We start from the raw sequence: 17,719 nt of genomic DNA, 5'->3' as shown, positions 1-17,719 counted from the left end.
CCTCCTGCCTCAAGCCCAGCCTGGCAGACCCGCCTCACGCTCAGCTCCCAGCCCCGGGCAGCCTGACCCCACTGCCTCCTCTCCCGGTCATCTCCCTTCCCTGCAACCCCGCACCAGGACCCGCTGCGTGGCCCTGGGCTCTCCCACACAGGCAGCGTGCTCTGTGCTGTGTGCTGGGGATAGGGACAGACAGGCAGACAGGACCCGGGTCTCCTCCCACCCCACAGCTGTGGGAAACAGCAGCCCGGCCAGGTTCTCCTCTGCATAGAATTTCACGCCTTGTCTTCCCTGCCGCCTGGCTCTCAGGATCACGTGTGTGAATAGGCCTTTTCGCGTCTCGTCTCGTGAAATCACTGCTGAATTCCTGGTCCCGGATGTTTGCTGAGCCGGCCACAAGATCAACTGCTCTGGAATTTGAGTCCAAGACAAATGTCCATTTACAACTGTCTCTGCGCCTCCTTTTTTCCAGAAAGGGGAAACTTGGGAATTCTGCTCCCCCCTTCCTGCTCCAGCTGTCAGGAAGCTGAGGGGCAAACAACTCCCATACATCTAAGGCACCTGCTGACATATATCTCTGAGTTTCCTTCCTTTCAGAACTCTTTGTTCTGTTTTCCCCTTCAGGATTGGTTTTACCCTTTGTTCTAACTGTGTAGGAGAAAGGAGCAGAGCAGTTACCATTTATAACTTAGGGGTTAATATTAGGGGTGCAGTAAGATATAACAGTTAAGACACCACTTAGGACACCTGCATCCCATTTCAGAGTGTTTGGGTTCAATCCCTGGTGCACTTCCAATCCCAGCTTCCTGTTAATGCACACCGAGGGAGGCAGCAGGCAATGGTTCAAGTGTTGGGTCCCTGCCAATCACAAAGAAGATCCAGATTGAGTTCCTTGATCTGAGCTTTACATGGCACAGCCCAAGCTATTGGCAGCATTTAGGGGGAATAAACTAGCAGATATGAGATCCTCTCTCTCTCTCTCTCTCTCTCTCTCTCTCTCTATATATATATATATATATATATATATATATAAAACTTAAAAGGACTACATGGCCATGATTACTCCTTTGGGAAAAGATGGAGAAACAAGAACTGAACTTAGCTTCTCTACCGAAAGAAACTGAAAAATAAGGTCAAAATTTATGGAACAAGCAGTTTGAAGATGCTAGACATCAGGTATCAAAGGGCATTGATCAAAAAAATACTCATTGATCCCTGAAAATTGAGAAACAAATGAGAGAAGCTCTACAGTTGCTCAGTTCTCTGTGTTGAGGAACAGGTAGTTAAAACTCAAGGAGAGTCCACAGGACTCTTAGAGATGAGAAGATGGAGCTAAGATTTGGGGACACCAAAACAGAGAGAGCTCACAGGACAGAGTAAGGAGAAAGCATTGCTGCAGAGTAAGAACTCCAGAAAGGCGGCTGCCGCTGTGGCATAGTGAATAAGACTTATTTTATTTAGTTGAAAGGAAGAATGACAGAGAGACTGGGAGGGACAGATGCAGAGAGAGATCTTTCATCTGCTGGCTCACTCCCCATATGGCCAGAACAGCCAGGACTGGGCCAGGCCCAAACCAGGAGCCAGAAGCTTCATCTAGGTCTCCTATGGGGGGCAGGAGCACAACGAATTGGGCCATCCTCTGCTGCTTTCCCAGGCAAATTATCAGGGAGCTGGACAGGAAACAGAACAGCCATGACTGGCACCCATATGGGATGCAGGCATTGTCCGTGGCAGCTGATCCATTATGCCACACGCCGGCCCAATAAATAAGTCTTAAAAAAAAAAAGAAATTCTTAAAATATACTACAAAGCTATAGTAATTGAAACAACATGGGAAGGGGAAAAACCAAAATGACAGCTGAGTAAGAAGCTCCTCCTTGCAGATACACTGGTGCAAACACTTACACACACAAGTCACTTTCACAAAAGCTGTGGAAGCCAAGTGAAATACCATAGTACTTAGACTTGTAACAATCATGAAAAGTTGCATGGAAGATGGCAAGAAGGAAAGAATTGTGTTACCTCTCTCCCAGTTCCAAGGAGAGCCATGTGGAGAGATCCCTCTGCTTGGGCAGGGGAGAGCAAATTTTGACAAAGTTCCAGGTCCACTGCAAAAAGTTCAGTCTGGTTGAACCTGCTGGTGCCTACTCCCAGACTTTTACCCACAGAGTGAATATATGGAGCTTCTACAGCCCTGCACCCTCTGCCATTCCTCCCCCACCCACAGGCAGAAAATGAAACTCCAGCCATGTAAAGAGATTGGGAGAGGGAGCCTAGGACCTCGCCTTGAAACTCAAAGTCTGGGCTCTTGTGCATGGAACTCATTTTGGCGAGTGCTGCTGTCAGCCTTGCGTAGGCCTGGAGGGCACCTCCAGAGCTTTGTGGAGCCTAGGAACTGTGGAACCCAAGTGTGACCAGCCTGGGACAATCTGGATGACAAGGGGGCTGCCTTTATCACCCTCCACCAACATTGAGTGGGTAGCAAGGGACCATGGGATTGTGTCTTAGAAATCAGTGCTGGGCTGATAAAGCCCAATACTGGGTGGATCCAAATGGTTTCCATCCCTAGGACAGTACCTGTGGATGGAGTCTTTGGATATACCCCAACAATCAGATGGAGACCTGCGCCCTGGTGAGACAGACTTATTTTGGTGTGTAGAATCACAAACGTCTTGTGGGCCTGGTGTGCATCTCCAAAATTTCGCAGGGCCTGGTGACTGTGAGACCCAGGTGTGACTCACCTAGGAGAAACCAAGGAGCTGCCTCTTATTACCCCTTCTACAAACTTGGGAAGACAACAAGGAATCATAAGATCACCTTGGAAGTCAGAGCTAGGATAATGAATCCCAGTATTGAGCAGATTCTAAGTGGCACTGTCTCCAGTCCAGTCCCTACAGACAGAGCCTCTTGAACTGCTTCAGTGTCCGGTGGAGTTCGATGGTCCTGGTTGATCAGTCTCATACACTAACCAGCATCACCAGGGGCTGATAGGTGTAGTATTGGGCAGTGAGCCCATCTCAGCTGCAGACGAACTACATTCTAAGAAAGTCACAAAGGAAGTCAGATTACAAAGCCTAATCCTTTAATGAGCAGACAACGCTGCACTCCATCAAGAACTTCCAGGGGTCGGCGCTGTTGTGTAGCAGATAAAGCCGCTGCCTGCAGTGCTGACATCTGGAATGCTGTGCCAGCATCCCATATGGGCACCCGTTCAAGACCTGGCTGCTCCACTTCTGATCCAGCTCTCTACTATGGCCTGGGAAAGCAGTAGAAGATGGTCCAAGTGCTTGGGCTCCTGTACCCATGTGGAAAACCTGGAGGAAGCGCCTGGCTCCTGGCTTCTGGCTTCGGGGAGTGAACCAGAGGATGGAATATTCTCTCTCTCTCTCTCTCTCTCTCTCTCTCTGCCTCTGATTCTCTGTAACTCTGCCTTTCAAATAAATAAATAAATCTTTAAAAATAAGAATTTCCAGGGAATTTTGAACTCACCCAAATAAAAAAATATGGTGTCAGAAACCAACCATTTAGGAATTAAAACTTCCAGACTCAGATAAAGATGTTCAAAATAGTGGAGCTGGCGATTTGGTGCAGTGGGTTAAGCTGCTGCCTGCAATGCCGGCATCCCATGAGTGCAGGTTTGAGTCCAGGCTGCTGCACTTCAGATCCAGCTCCCCTGCTAATGCACTGGGAGAGCAGTAGAAGATGGCCCAAGTTCTGGAGCCCCCGTTTCCCATGTAGGAGACCCAGCTAGAGTTCCAGGCTCCTGGTTTTGGCCTGGCCCAGCTGTTACAGCCGTGTGGGGAGTGATCCTCTGGATGGAAGATCTCTCTCTCTCTCTCTATCTCTTTCTCCCTTTATCTCTGTAATTCTGCTTTTTAAATAAATAAATCTTTTTAAGAAACATTTCAAAATAGATGTTTCAAGGAAACAATTCTATAGGAGAGGGAGGAGGAAGAAGAGTGGGTATGTGGGTAGGAGGGATGGTACTGTGGGAAGAATCATTGTTCCTAAAGCTGTATTTATGATATGCATGAAATTTGCATTCCTTAAATAAAAGGTTCCGGGGGGGGGGGGGGAGGAAACAATTCTAACAGAGAAGTTTCATAGAAAGATGGAAGTAACTGAACAAAATCAAGCAGAAGCCCTTCAATGAAAAAATACACCGAGTAAAATTAAATACATGATAGAAGGCATTAGTAACAGAATATATCAAACATAAGAAAGAATCAGTGAGCTTGAAGACAGCTATTTGAAAATACACAGTTGGAGGGAAAAAAAGAAAAAAACAGTTGAAGAATGGAGAAAGCTTAATGAGAAATATGAGATGACATTAAAAAAGCAAATACAGGGCTGGCGCTGTGGTGCCGTGGGCTAAAACCCTGGCCTGAAGCGCCAGCATCCCATATGGGTGCCGGTTCTGGTCCCGGCTGCTCCTTTTCCGATCCAGCTCTCTGCTATGGCCCAGGATAGCAACAGAAGATAGCCCAAGTCCTTTGTCCCCTGCACCCACGTGGGAGACACGGAAGAAGCTCCTGGCTCCTGGCTTCGGATGGGCACAGCTCTGGCTGTTGCAGCCAACGGGGGAGTGAACCAATGGATGGAAGACCTCTCTCTCTCTCTCTCTCTCTCTCTCTCTCTGCCTCTCCTTCTCTCTCTGTGTAACTGACTTTCAAATAAATAAATAGACAAAACTTCCTAAATCTATGGAAAGATACAATTATCTATGTACAGTAAGGTCAAAGGTCATCAGTCAAATTCAACTCAGCAAAGTCTACCCCAAGACATATTATAATCAACCTCTTCAAGATTAAGGATAAAGAGAGTATTCTCAAAGTTGTGACAGAAAAGAAGCAAACACAAAAACACATAAAGGAGTCTCAATTTGCCTGACTGCACACTTCTCAACAGAAAACTTACAGGCCAAGAGGGAGTGGGAAGGTACTTTTACAGTGATGAGGGGGAAAAATGCCAGTCAAGAATAGTACATCCAGCAAAGCTAGCCGTCAGGTATAATGCAGAGATGAAGACATTCCCAGACAAACAAAAGGATTTATCTGACCTGTGTTACAGGTAAATGAGTTCTTCAAATCGAAAGAAATACTAACAAGTAAGAACAATACATATGCCGGCGCCGCGGCTCACTAGGCTAATCCTCCGCTTTGCGGCGCCGGCACACCGGGTTCTAGTCCCGGTCGGGGCGCCAGATTCTGTCCCGGTTGCTCCTCTTCCAGGCCAGCTCTCTGCTGTGCCCAGGGAGTGCAGTGGAGGATGGCCCAAGTGCTTGGGCCCTGCACCCCATGGGAGACCAGGAGAAGCACCTGGCTCCTGCCATCGGATCAGTGCGGTGCGCCAGCCGCAGCGCACCAGCCGTGGCGGCCATTGGAGGGTGAACCAACGGAAAAGGAAGACCTTTCTCTCTGTCTCTCTCTCTCACTGTCCACTCTGCCTGTCAAAAATAAATAAATTTTAAAAAAAGAACAATATATCAGAAAGTAGAGGACTCATTAATACGAATAGCGATATCAATAAATCGATATATTTTATATCAGAATTCATATACATACATCATATTGCATTCATATATAATATATCATGCAAATTCATAAGTATACAATGTATATTTATATTATATACATAAATATTCATATATACAGTATAATCCTTATGTATACAATATATCAATATTCATATATATGCTATATATATTAGAATTCTATAATATTGTAAACCTGGTGTGTAAGCCATTTATATCTTTACTGTGAAAACTATAAAAAATCACTATTACTACAGTAAAATGTAACATCAGAATTTCAAAATAGGGGAAAAATTTTTGATGAAAATGGAAGCACTATTTACCAAATGTTATCGTATATAACAAAAATAGCACTGAGGGAAGTTTATAGCAATCAATTCCTGCATTAAAAAAACTAGAAAGATCTCAAGTAAACAACTTATCACTGGACCTAAGGAACTAGAAAAACAAGAACAAATCAGACCTAAAACTAGTAGAAGAAAACAAATAAACTCAGAACACAAATAAATAACATACAGAATTTTAAAAATATCAGTGAAATGAAGAGCTGGTTCTTCGAAAACATAAACAAAATTGATAACCCTTAGATAAACTAACCAAGAAAAAAGAACAGTTTGACCAAGCTTTTTTTTAGGAAGAACTAATGCTAACTTTTATCGAACTATTCCAAAGTGTTGAAAGGGGAGAAACCAAGGCCAGCTCTGTGGCATAGTGAGTAAAGCCACTGCCTGTGGCACGCTGGCTTCCTATACAAGTTCCAGTTCGAGTCCCGGCTGCTCCGCTTCCAATCCAGCTCCCTGCTAATGCACCTGGGAAAACAGAGGAAAATGATCCAAGTATTCGGGTCTCTGCCACCCACTTGGGAGACCCAAATGGAGTTCCAGGCTCCTGGCCCAGCTCCAGCTGCTGCAGCTCTTTGGGGAATAAACCAGTATATGGAAGATCTCTCCCCAAACCCTAACTCTGCCTTTCAAATAAATAAATCTTTAAAAGAAAAGAAAGAGAAGAAATCTTTCTAAACTCATTCTATGAGGCTGGCATAGCCAGACAAGGGTACAGCAACAACAACAAAAAAGAAAACAATATATCACTATCTCCGATGAACATAGATGCAAAAACAAAATACTAGTAAATCAAATCAAATGCACAATAAAAATATGATCATTACACATCATATATACGTATTGATACACCACACCACACCCCATAAATATATACAATTACTAAGTGTCAATTACAGCATACATATTTTTAAAATAAAAATAATGTTATACATTTTTATGAAATGTATGTACTTGCAATGGAATACACATAGCTTTTTAAAAAGAAGGAAACTGGGGCCAGTGCTGTGGTGTAGTGGGTAAGGCCACCGCCTGCAGTGCTGGCATCCCATATGGAAGCCAGTTTGAGTCCCAGCTGCTCTACTTCCAATCCAGCTCTCTGCTATGGCCTGAGAAAGCAGTAGAAGATGGCCTGAGTCCTTTGGCCCCTGCACCTGCATGGGAGACCTGGAAAAAGCTACTGGCTCCTGGCTTCAGACCAACACAGCTCCAGCCCTAGCAGCCAATTGGGGAATGAACTAGGGGATGGAAGACCTCTCTCTCTCTCTCTCTCTCTCTCTCTCTCCATCTGCCTCTCTGTAGTCTGCTTTCAAATAGATAAATAAATAAATAAATCTTTTTTAAAAAAAAGGAAATTTTGCATGTGCAACAACATAGATAAACATTATGCTAAGCAAGTGAAATAAGCCAGTCACAAAAAGACAAAATACAGCATAATTACACGTAGGAGGGTACTTCAAAAGGTTTTTGGTAAAATGGAATTAATATATATGTTTATTTGGTGCAAAATTAATTTTAAATCTATGAATAATTTTTAAAAATACACATTTTCTTTGAACTTTTTAAAAAAGATTTATTTATTTATTTGAGAGGCAGAGTTACAGAGAGGGAAAGACAGAAAAAGAGGTCTTCCATCCACTGGTTCACTCACCAAATGGCCAAAACTGAAGCTGAGCCAATCCAAAGCTAGGAGGCAAGTGCTTCTTCTGGGTCTCCCATGTGGGTGCAGGGGTCCAAGCTCTTGGGCCATCTTCCACTGCTTTCTCAGGCCATAGCAGAGAGCTGGATTGGAAAAGAAGCAGCTGAGACACGAACCAATGCCCACATGGGATGCTGGTGCAACAGGCAGAAGTTTAACCTACTATACCACAGTGCCTGTACCTCCTTGAACTTTTTGAACTTGCCTAGTGTATGTGCTATCTAAAATTATCAAATCCATAGGATCAAAGAGTGAAACAGTGATTTGTAGGAACTGGTAGGAGGGTGAAATGGGACATTATTAATCAATGAGCATAAAGTTTCTGTAAACAAGATAAATAAATTATAGAGATATATGCAATGTTGCACCTTTTGTTACCAATACTGTATCCTACACTTAAAAAATGTGTTTTGAGTGTGTATCTCATGCTATGTGTTTATCATAACGAGATAAAATAAATCATTAAGGGTAATAGAACAAATGGATGTCTTCATGCAAAAAAATTGTGGGCACCTCCCTCACAACACATAAAATAATTAACTCAAAATGGATATAAACATAAATATAAGATATAAAACTTTGGAAGTGAAAGCCAAGAGTATTTGTGAGCCTGTGTTAAGCTTTGATTTCTTAGATATGACATTAAAAGACACAAGTGATAAAGGAAAATGATAAGCTGACTCACCAAACTTTTGTGCTTCAAACAATATCATCAAGAAAGGGAAAAGGCAACCCACAGATCATGAGAAAATATTTGCAAATCATATATCTGATAAGGAACTTGTATCCCAAATATAGAAAGAACACTTATGACTTAGGACAAATAATTTGATTACAAAACAAAGATCTTGAATGGGCGTTTCTTTAAATAATATATAGAAATTATTAACAAGTACATGAAAGTATTCTCAACATTACTAGTCACTAGGAAAATGAAAATTATAATCACAGCAATATACCACTACACACCTATTAGAATGGCAAACTTGAAAAATGTGACCAATACCAAGTATTTACAAGGGTGGGAAATAATCAGAATTTTCATGCACTATTGATTAGAATGTAAAATAGCACTGACCCTGGTGTTCAGTTTTCTGTTATCTTTTTGGCAGGATTATAATCTTCTGTTATTCAAACATTAATATAGATGTTTCTGTGAAGGTATTTTGTAGCTGCATTAAGATTTAGAATAAGTTTAAGTAAGAAAACCAACTCAAAATAGTTCTCTGACTTTCTGAAAGCCAGAAAATGAATAACAAAGCTGGGATGAACTAAATTCAGTATATTCTCTTTCCATTACATCAGACTCTCTGGTACTAATGTGTAGATAGCCTGAATCCCAAAAGGTTATAATTATGGCAACATAATTTCTATGATGCACTCATGTTGTCTTTCTTTTTTGAAGGTTTTTATTTATTTATTTGAAGGTAAGAGTTACACAGAGAGAGAAGGAGAGACAGAGAGAGAAAGAGAGAGCTTCTCCATCTGCTGGTTCACTCCTCAATTGGCCGCAATGACCAGAGCTGTGCCGGTCCGAAGCTAGGAGCCAGGAGCTTCCTCCAGGTCTCCGACCCAGGTGCAGAAGCCCAAGGACTTGGCATCTTTAACTGCTTTCCCAGGCCTTAGCAGAAAGCTGGATCAGAAGTGGAGCAGCCGGTACTCAAACTGGCACGCATATGGGATGCCGGCATTGCAGGTGGCGGCTTTACCCGCTATGCTACAGCCCGGCTCCCATATTATCTTTCAAAACATGGATAAACTAAATCAGCTGCTCTGATCTCAGAGTGGCATAAATTTTACCTGAATACTTGGTTTACAATAAAGATTTCCTAAAATAAATCATTAACAGAGTGAAAACTCACAGAAGGAAATGTTTGCAGACTATTCATCTGACAAAAGATTAATATCCAGAATACATAAGGAACACCAAAAAAACCCAAAGAATCCAAGAAGTGAGCAAAGGGGCTGGCATTGTGGCATGGCGATTAAATCCTCTGCCTGCAATATGAGCATCCCATATGGGCGCCAGTTTGAGTCCCAGCTGCTCCATTTCTGATCCAGCTCCCTGCTAATGCACCTGGGAAGGCAATAGAAGATAGCCCAAGTACTTGGGCCCCTGTCTCCCATGTGGGAGACCCAGATGGAAAACCAAGCTCTTGGTTTCAGCCTGGTCTAGCCCTGATCTTTATAGCTATTTGGAGTGTGAACCAGTGGATGGAAGAGGATCTCCCCCAGCCTTTCAAATAAGTAAATCTTAATTAAAAAAAAAAAAAAAAAGAAGTGGGTGGCCGGCGCCGTGGCTCACTAGGCTAATCCTCTGTCTTGCAGTGCCGGCACACCGGGTTCTAGTCCCGGTCAAGGCGCCAGATTCTGTCCCGGTTGCCCCTCTTCCAGGCCAGCTCTCTGCTGTGGCCAGGGAGTGCAGTGGAGGATGGTCCAAGTACTTGGGCCCTGCACCCCATGGGAGACCAGGATAAGCACCTGGCTCCTGCCATCGGATCAGCGCAGTGCGCCGGCCGCAGCACGCTGGCCACGGTGGCCATTAGAGGGTGAACCAACGGCAAGGGAAGACCTTTCTCTCTGTCTCTCTCACTGTCCACTCTGCCTGTCGAAAAAAAAAAAAGAAGTGGGCAAAAAATCTGACTAGACATTCTCAAAAGATGGAATACAAATGGTCAACAGATACATGAAAAAATGCTCAGAGGCAGGTACCACGGAACAACAGGTTATGCTGCTACTTGGGATGGCTGCTTCTCATACCAGAGTGCCTAGGATCAAGTTCCACCTTGGTTTCTCACCCAACTTATTGCTGCATGCACCATGGGAGGCAGCAAATGGTGGTTTGAGTACTTAGGTACCTGCCACCCATGTGAGAAACCCAGATGGAGTTCTTGACTCCTAACTTCAGCTATTGCAGTCATCTGAGGAATGATCCAACAGATCTAAGATCAGTGTGTGTGTGCGTGTGTGTGTTACTTTTCAAATAAACACAAATCAGTAAATAAACTTTTAAAAGTTAAAAAAAAAGTTAAAAAAGGAAAAAAATATTCAATGTCACTTGTCATCAGGGAAATGCAAATCAAATCCACAGTGAGGTGTCATCTCACTCCAGCTAGAATAGCTATTCTCAAGAAAGACACAAAAATAACTAATTACAGCTGTTATGGAAAACAGTACAGCAGTTCCTCTAAACACTAAAAATAGATCTACTATATGATGCAGCTATCCTACTTTAGATGTCTGAAAGAAATTAAGTCAGCATATGAAAGATATCTACCCTCCCATGTAATGAAATCAACATATGAAAGAGATACCTGGCATTCCCATACTCATCGCAGCACTATTCATGATAGCCAAGGCATGGAATCAACTTAGGTGTCCATTAATGGATGAATCAATAAAGAAAATGTACTCTATATACACAGTGGACCATCACTCAGTCATACAAAAAGAATGGAATCCTTATATTTTAGAGCAAAATAGACTAAAATGGAGATCATTATGTTTAGCAAAATAAGCCCTATACAGAAAGACAAATAGTACATGTTGTCTCTCACTTGTGAAGGATAAAAATATATAATATGTAATGTGAACTTAGGATAGTGATTACCAGAGACTAGGAAGGGTGGAGAAGGGGGCTTGCAGGCAGGTTGGATAATGGGTACCAAAATACAGTCAGATAGAAGTAACAAGTTCTAGTGTTCCACAGCGCAGTGAATATCACTCACAATAATGGGTTATACACTTGAAAGAACTGGAGGAGAGGAGCTGGTAGGCTCCAAATACAAAGAAAAAATAAGGAAATGGAAAAGTTAGTTGCCTGATCAATTTACTCTGTGCATATGTGTTAAAATATTGCACTGTCCCTGTAAAAAGTACAAATATTACATGCTAATCAAAATTTTTCAAAAAAATAAGTTTTAAAATGAAAAATGTCTGAATGCACTTCATCCACATACTTGTACAATCTAATCATGCTTGTGCCCTGTTTAAATGTTGAATTATGAATCCTGACTTCCCAAGAGAGAATCCAAAAAAATTACTTTTCTTGTTTAACCTGTCTGAGAAAATCTTTCAAATACTGATATTATGGCCTGAACATTTGTACCCTCCCAACATTCACATGTTGAAATCCTTATCCTCAAGTTGATGCTATTATGAGGCAGGGCTTTTGAGAAGGTGTTTAGGTCATACAAAGGATTGTGCCCTTATAAGAGACCCCCTTATAAGAGGACTCCCTTGATTTTTTTTTACTTTATGATTGTTTGAAAACAATAAATAGTCAGTAGAAACTGTCCTTAAAACTTTGAATTTTGATATTGTCCAAAGCCAGTCATATGCAGCAAGATAGTTTCTCTACATGCTGGGCAGTCTCAGCAAGCTGCACACCTCAGTCAGCCATGCAATCACGAGGGGAAAAAACTGATATTGTAAAGTGTAGTGTTGCAGGGGCTGTACTGTGACGCAGCAGGTAAAGCTGCCACCTGCAGTGTCAGCATCCCATATGGGCGCCGGTTCAAGTCCTGGCTGCTCCTCTTCTGATACAGCTCTCTGCTATGGCCTGGGAAAGCAGTAGAGGATGGCTCAAGTCCTTGGGCCCCTATAGCCACGTGGGAGACCCAGGGGAAGCTCCAGGCTCCAGGTTTCAGATGGGTCCAGGTATAGCCATTGTGGCCACTGGGGAGTGAGCCAACAGATGGAAAGCCTTTCTCTCTCTCTCTCTCTCTCTCTCTCTCTCTCTCTCTCCCACTTTCCCTCACTTTCTCTCTCTCTCTCCCTCTCTCTCTCTCTTCCTCTCTCTCTCTCTGCCTCTGACTCTTGGTAACTCTGCCTTTCAAATAAATAAATAAATCTTTTAAAAAATAAAGTGTAATGTTGCTAAGCTATAACATTTTATAAGTTACATGTATTAAATGAATTTTCAACCTATGATGTGCTTATTGGCACATAACCTCATTGTAAGCTGAGGAGCACCTGTATGCGTGTATATATTTTATAATATTTATTTATTTATTTTAGAGGTAGAGTTACAGACAGAGAGAGGGAGAGACAGAAAGAAAGATCTTCCATCCACTGGTTCAATCCTCAAAAGCCACAACAGCCAGAACTGGGCCGATCCAAAGCCAGAAACCAGGAGCTTCTTCCAAGGTTTCCCACTTGGGTCCAGGGGCCCAAGCACTTGGACCATCCTCCACTGCTTTCTCAGGACATATCAAAGAGCTGGATCAGAAGAGGAGCAGCTGAGACACGAACCAGCGCCACAAGTGGAGGCTCATCCCAGTACACCACAGCACCGACCCCTATACTTTTATATTTTATGCAATCCCAATACAAACAACATAAAGTTTTTTATGGAGCTAGAAAGATTGATGCTACAATTCATAAGGAGAAATAACACACAAAAATAGCTAGAAAGATATTGAAAAAGAAAATCCATAAATCCTGTGAGATATTTTAAACTACTATAAAACCTCTAAGATTGAAATAATATGTTATAGGCCCATGAGTAGACAAAAAGACAAAATGAACAGAATAGAAAGTCCAGGAAAAGAACCAAGTATCTATAGAAATTTAGTATATGATAAAGATGGCATCTCAAATCAATGGGGAAAAATAATGGCTTGGGGGGAGCGTTTTTTAGTAAATGATACTCAGAATAAAAAGTAACTTGGAAAACAAAGAAGGAAACTAGATCCGTATCTCACACCATAAAGAAGTATAAACTCTAAACGAATCAGGGATTTAAAAGTAAAAATGGAAATGTGTCTTAGTCTAATAGGACGACCATAACAAAATGCCACAAACTTGGTAGCTTACACAACAAAAATTTGTTTCCCACACTTCTGGTAGGTTTCATTCTGAGGCCTCTTCTCTTGGTTTGTAGGCAGCTATTTGTCTAAATGAATACTCATATGTCTTGGTTATGCATGTGTTGAAGAGAAAGAGAGAGGGGGAGAGAGAGAAAGAGATAGAGAGATAGTTCTCTAGTATCTCTTCTTGTAAGGACAGTAATCCTTTTATATCAGGACCCCATTCGTATAACCTCAAGTAACCTTAATGACTCCTCAAAAGTTCCATTTCCAAATACAGCCATACTAAGGAACTGGAGTTTCAACATGTGAATTTAAATTTGGGGGTGTGGGAGGAAACATAAGCAATTTTCATTTGAGTAAAATTTTCTTGCAATTCAATTCAAGCTATTCATGTTTTAAGTAGCTACTACTTAAAATTTATTCACAGCACAAGCATGAATGACTACTGTGTTCCAAGTATTTATGCTAAGTTCTGAGAAGGTACAGACTAATTAGCAAGCAGAATAATTAGGGTTCAGACAAAACAATATACTGCACCATGAGAGCCAAAGATGGAGGTGCTGGATTAGGAGGAAAAGAAGACTTTCCCAAAGGATATCCACATGAACAGGATTGGCCAGTGATGGGGGTAAGAATGATACAGGCAGAGGGCAGACTCATGTGAACGTGACCCAGAGGCAAACATCCTGTTCTGGATGCTTTACATGCAGGTCCTTATGGGCCATCCAGCAGACCAACTCTACACTTCCCCCTGTGGCTGCCATTCATTCCAGTTGATGTAGATGATATTGTTTGATGAGAATGCACCTCTTGAAAAGACATCTGGTCACAGGTGAAGGCCCACATCAGCCCTGGCAGAGTTTCAAATAGGGACAGGAACTGACTGGAAAGGAGGCTCCTGAGATGAGCACCAGGCACTGTGAAGACTGCCTGTGGTCCCAGTCCTCAGCAACATCACAGTCACAGCAAATGTCCTGAGGACAGAACCTCTGCCAGCAGCAGATACGCCCCAAGGGGCGCCCCTGCCAGAAGGCCCAGAGCAGAATGAGGTAGGAAGGAAGTAGGGGGGAGATTAGGAACAAGTCTGAGTGTCCTACTGGAAGCCTGGGCCTCATATGGATGGGCAGTACAGGGAGAGTCTTCCATGTGCATGTGGGGTGGATGTAGCAATCTGACGCCTGCAGGAGCAACCAGGAACTGGGCGCTGGACTGTGACTGGCCCTTGATGGACTTTCATCCAAAGAGTTCTTTGGTCTTCACTGCCACATACCTGTCCAGCTCTGCAATTGTGCCATTGGCTATTTGGCTGATCTGCTTCTCTATGAGCTTAAATGGTGGCTTCTGAGGCCTTGTCCATGGATTTCTCCACCTTATTCATTGTGTTGGTGTGAACTCTCGTTAAAGAGTCTTTGGCATGTTGGTGTTCTGTTTGGCCAGTTTCACCAGCATTTCTCTGTGCTCCCAGGTTATTCCACTTTCTCTTATCACCTTGATAGTTGCAGCTGTACTCTCTAGGAAGCTGGCCACACTCTCTAAAATTGGCTGTGGTGACTTCATGGAAATCTGGTTAATTTGGTTTAAAGCAAGCTTCCCATCAGCAGTCACCACAGTAATCTGATCAAGAATCCTGGTGAGATCCTTATGAGAGTCTTATTGAAATTATCTTTAAGTGCTTCCATCACAGACCTCATTTCTTCATCCACATCTTCCAAGTTGATTATAATCTCAACAAAGGCCATGTTAATATATACTCTGGGGGCCAGCACTGTGGTGTAGCAGGTTAAGCCACGGCTGCAACTCTGGCATCTCATATGGGTGCTGGTTCGAGTCCCAGCTGCTCCACTTCCAATCCAGCTCCCTGCTAATGCACCTGGGAAAGTAGTAGAAGATGTTCCAAGTGCTTGGGCCCCTGCACCCATGTGGGAAAACCACAGGGAGCTTCTGGCTCCTGGCTTCAGTCTGGCCCAGCTCCAGCTGTTATGGCCATTTGGGGGTTGAACCAGCAGTTGGAAGATCTCTCTTTGTGTATCTCCCTCTCTCTCTGTAACTCCTTCTTTTCAAATAAAATATATTAATCTTTAAAAAAACACATTTACTCTGATTTGGTATTGTCCTTTCCCTTTGCCTTTGGCTTTTTGATAGCAAAATGGAGGACTGGTACAGATGGAGAAGCTATGCATTGCCTATAATCATGTTGTCTTCCACTCACTGTCTTCAGTGTCATTCCTGAAACAGATCTGTTCAAGGCTACAAGGTAATTGTGAAAGGCATGGTGGACCAGGCAGAAGCACTTTATAAGGCCATGACTGAAGACAGTCCTTACGGACATCCACAGATATCATCCAGGTTATCAGGAAAAGACTCACGTGATGGTAGTGATGGTGGCCAACTTATTCATTTTTTTATTTTTATTTATTTATTTGACAGTGAGAAAGAGAGACAGAGAGAAAGGTCTCCCCAAATGGCCGCAAAGGCTGGAGCTACGCCGATCTGAAGCCAGGAGCCAGGAGCTTCTTCCTGGTCTCCCATGCGGGTGCAGGGGCCCAAGGACTTGGGCCATCCTCCATTGCTTTCCCAGGCCACAGCAGAGAGCTGGACTGGAAGAGGAGCAACCGGGACTAGAACCCGGTGCCCATATGGGATGCAGGTGCCACAGGCAGAGGATTAACCTAGTGCGCCATGGTGCTGGCCCCAAGTTATTAATTTTGGACAAGAATATTACAGAAGGAGTGTTATGTCCTCAGTGCATCATACCAGGGTGCAAATAGACATTACTTTCACTCTGATCTTAAATTTTATCATTGTTCAGGTGGTATCTGTCAGATTACTCCACTCTAAAGTTATAAGTTTTACCTCTCTTATTAAAAAGCATCTAGTACAGAATTATTTGGGGATTATATTAATATCCTGATTTGTGGTGGGATGAGAAGGCCATGCCAAGATGGCTGCTGGCAACGGAAACTGCCTGGTAACAGGCTGTTATTGGATGGCTTCAGAAACCACATGGCAATGGAGCCTGCCTGGCAACAGGCTGTGATTGGTTAGGGCATAGACTGCCCCTTGACTGGATTGGTTGCCTTGGCTATTTAAGTTACTGTACCAACTGAAATAAATGAGTCTGCAGGCTGCTCGCCTCTGGCCTGCTTTCCCCCAGCTCCTGGGTTCTGTGTGGTGATTCCGTGCCTCTTGCCCACACCACGCTCCTCCTCTCAGAATGAATCCACCTCAACACTGATTCTCATCATATTTTCACATACTTATTTTTAGCACCCATCGATGGTCTGGATAAACTTCATGTACTTATTACTGTGGTGGTTGTAAAATGGTGACTTTTAATTTCATCATTATTTCTACATTTATTTTATTAGTTCACATTTTACTATAAGGAAGAGGTTTCCTTTATCCTCTATTCATTTATTAATTCATTTAATTTACCAGTTTATGCTCATGGATTTTTATTTTATTCAGTGTGTTATAAGCAATGATGATTACAATTTTGATGCTCAAATTACTCCAGATTTGGCCATTAAGAGATTCTTTATGATTGACATAGATTCCTTTTAATATGTTCTCCATAATTATTTGAACATTTCTTTACTTTGTTGTACAGGAAGATATTCTACATTCATCTGTATTTCCTAGTCCTACCCATGGAATAAACCATCTCTTCAAGGAGTCACAGTTTCTTTTAGAGGAACCTGGTACTTACAAATTGAGATCTGACCACTAGGTACACAAATGCTCCTAGATCATCTCAACAGACAGAACTAGGAAATACACACTCAGATCTACATACCCATTTACATTCCCTCATTCCTCATAGTCTCTCATATGTATTTGTGTATATGTATACATATAGCTCTGGAGAACCTGAGTTTAATAACAGTATTTTGTTATAAACTGTTTGTGCCCCTCCCTGAAATTTATGTGCTGAAATCCTAACCCCCAGTATGATGATATTATGAGGTGAGGCCTTTTGGAGGTGATTAGGTCAAGAGGGTGGAACCTTCATGAATGAAATTATTTTCCTTACAAAAGAGACCTTAGAGGGGCGGGTGCTGTGGCATAACAGGTATAGCCGCTGCCTGCAGTGCCAGTATCCCATATGGGTGCCAGTTCAAATCCAGGCTGCTCCACTTCCTATCTAGCTCTCTGCTATGACCTTGGAAAGCAGTAGAAGATGGCCTGAGTTCTCGGGTCCCTGCACCCACATGGAAGACCCAGAAGAGGCCCCTGGCTCCTGGCTTCAGATCTACACAACTCCAGCCATTGTGGCCATTTGGAGAGTGAGCCAGCAGATAGAAAACCTCTTTCTCTCTCTCTGCCTCTGCCTCTC

General features: G+C 42.8%; 1 long non-coding RNA gene and 1 pseudogene across 1 annotated transcript in view; both read right to left on the bottom strand.

Annotated features, from left to right (window-relative positions):
- Positions 1-5,515: 5,515 nt before the first annotated feature.
- The window catches only part of LOC127484962 (uncharacterized), a 40,373-nt gene continuing 28,169 nt past the window's right edge, over positions 5,516-17,719 (bottom strand). The window contains exon 3 of the long non-coding RNA XR_011385365.1: positions 5,516-6,339. This is a non-coding gene — a long non-coding RNA (uncharacterized lncRNA). The remainder of the gene's footprint in view (positions 6,340-17,719) is intronic.
- On the bottom strand, positions 14,435-15,888 carry LOC100350110 (ribosome-recycling factor, mitochondrial-like; annotated as a pseudogene).

Source organism: Oryctolagus cuniculus, chromosome X (genome assembly GCF_964237555.1).
Source record: "Oryctolagus cuniculus chromosome X, mOryCun1.1, whole genome shotgun sequence".
Taxonomy (NCBI): Eukaryota; Metazoa; Chordata; class Mammalia; order Lagomorpha; family Leporidae; genus Oryctolagus; species Oryctolagus cuniculus.
The sequence above is the reverse complement of the archived record's forward strand: the minus strand, read 5'-3'. Positions and strand labels throughout refer to the sequence as shown.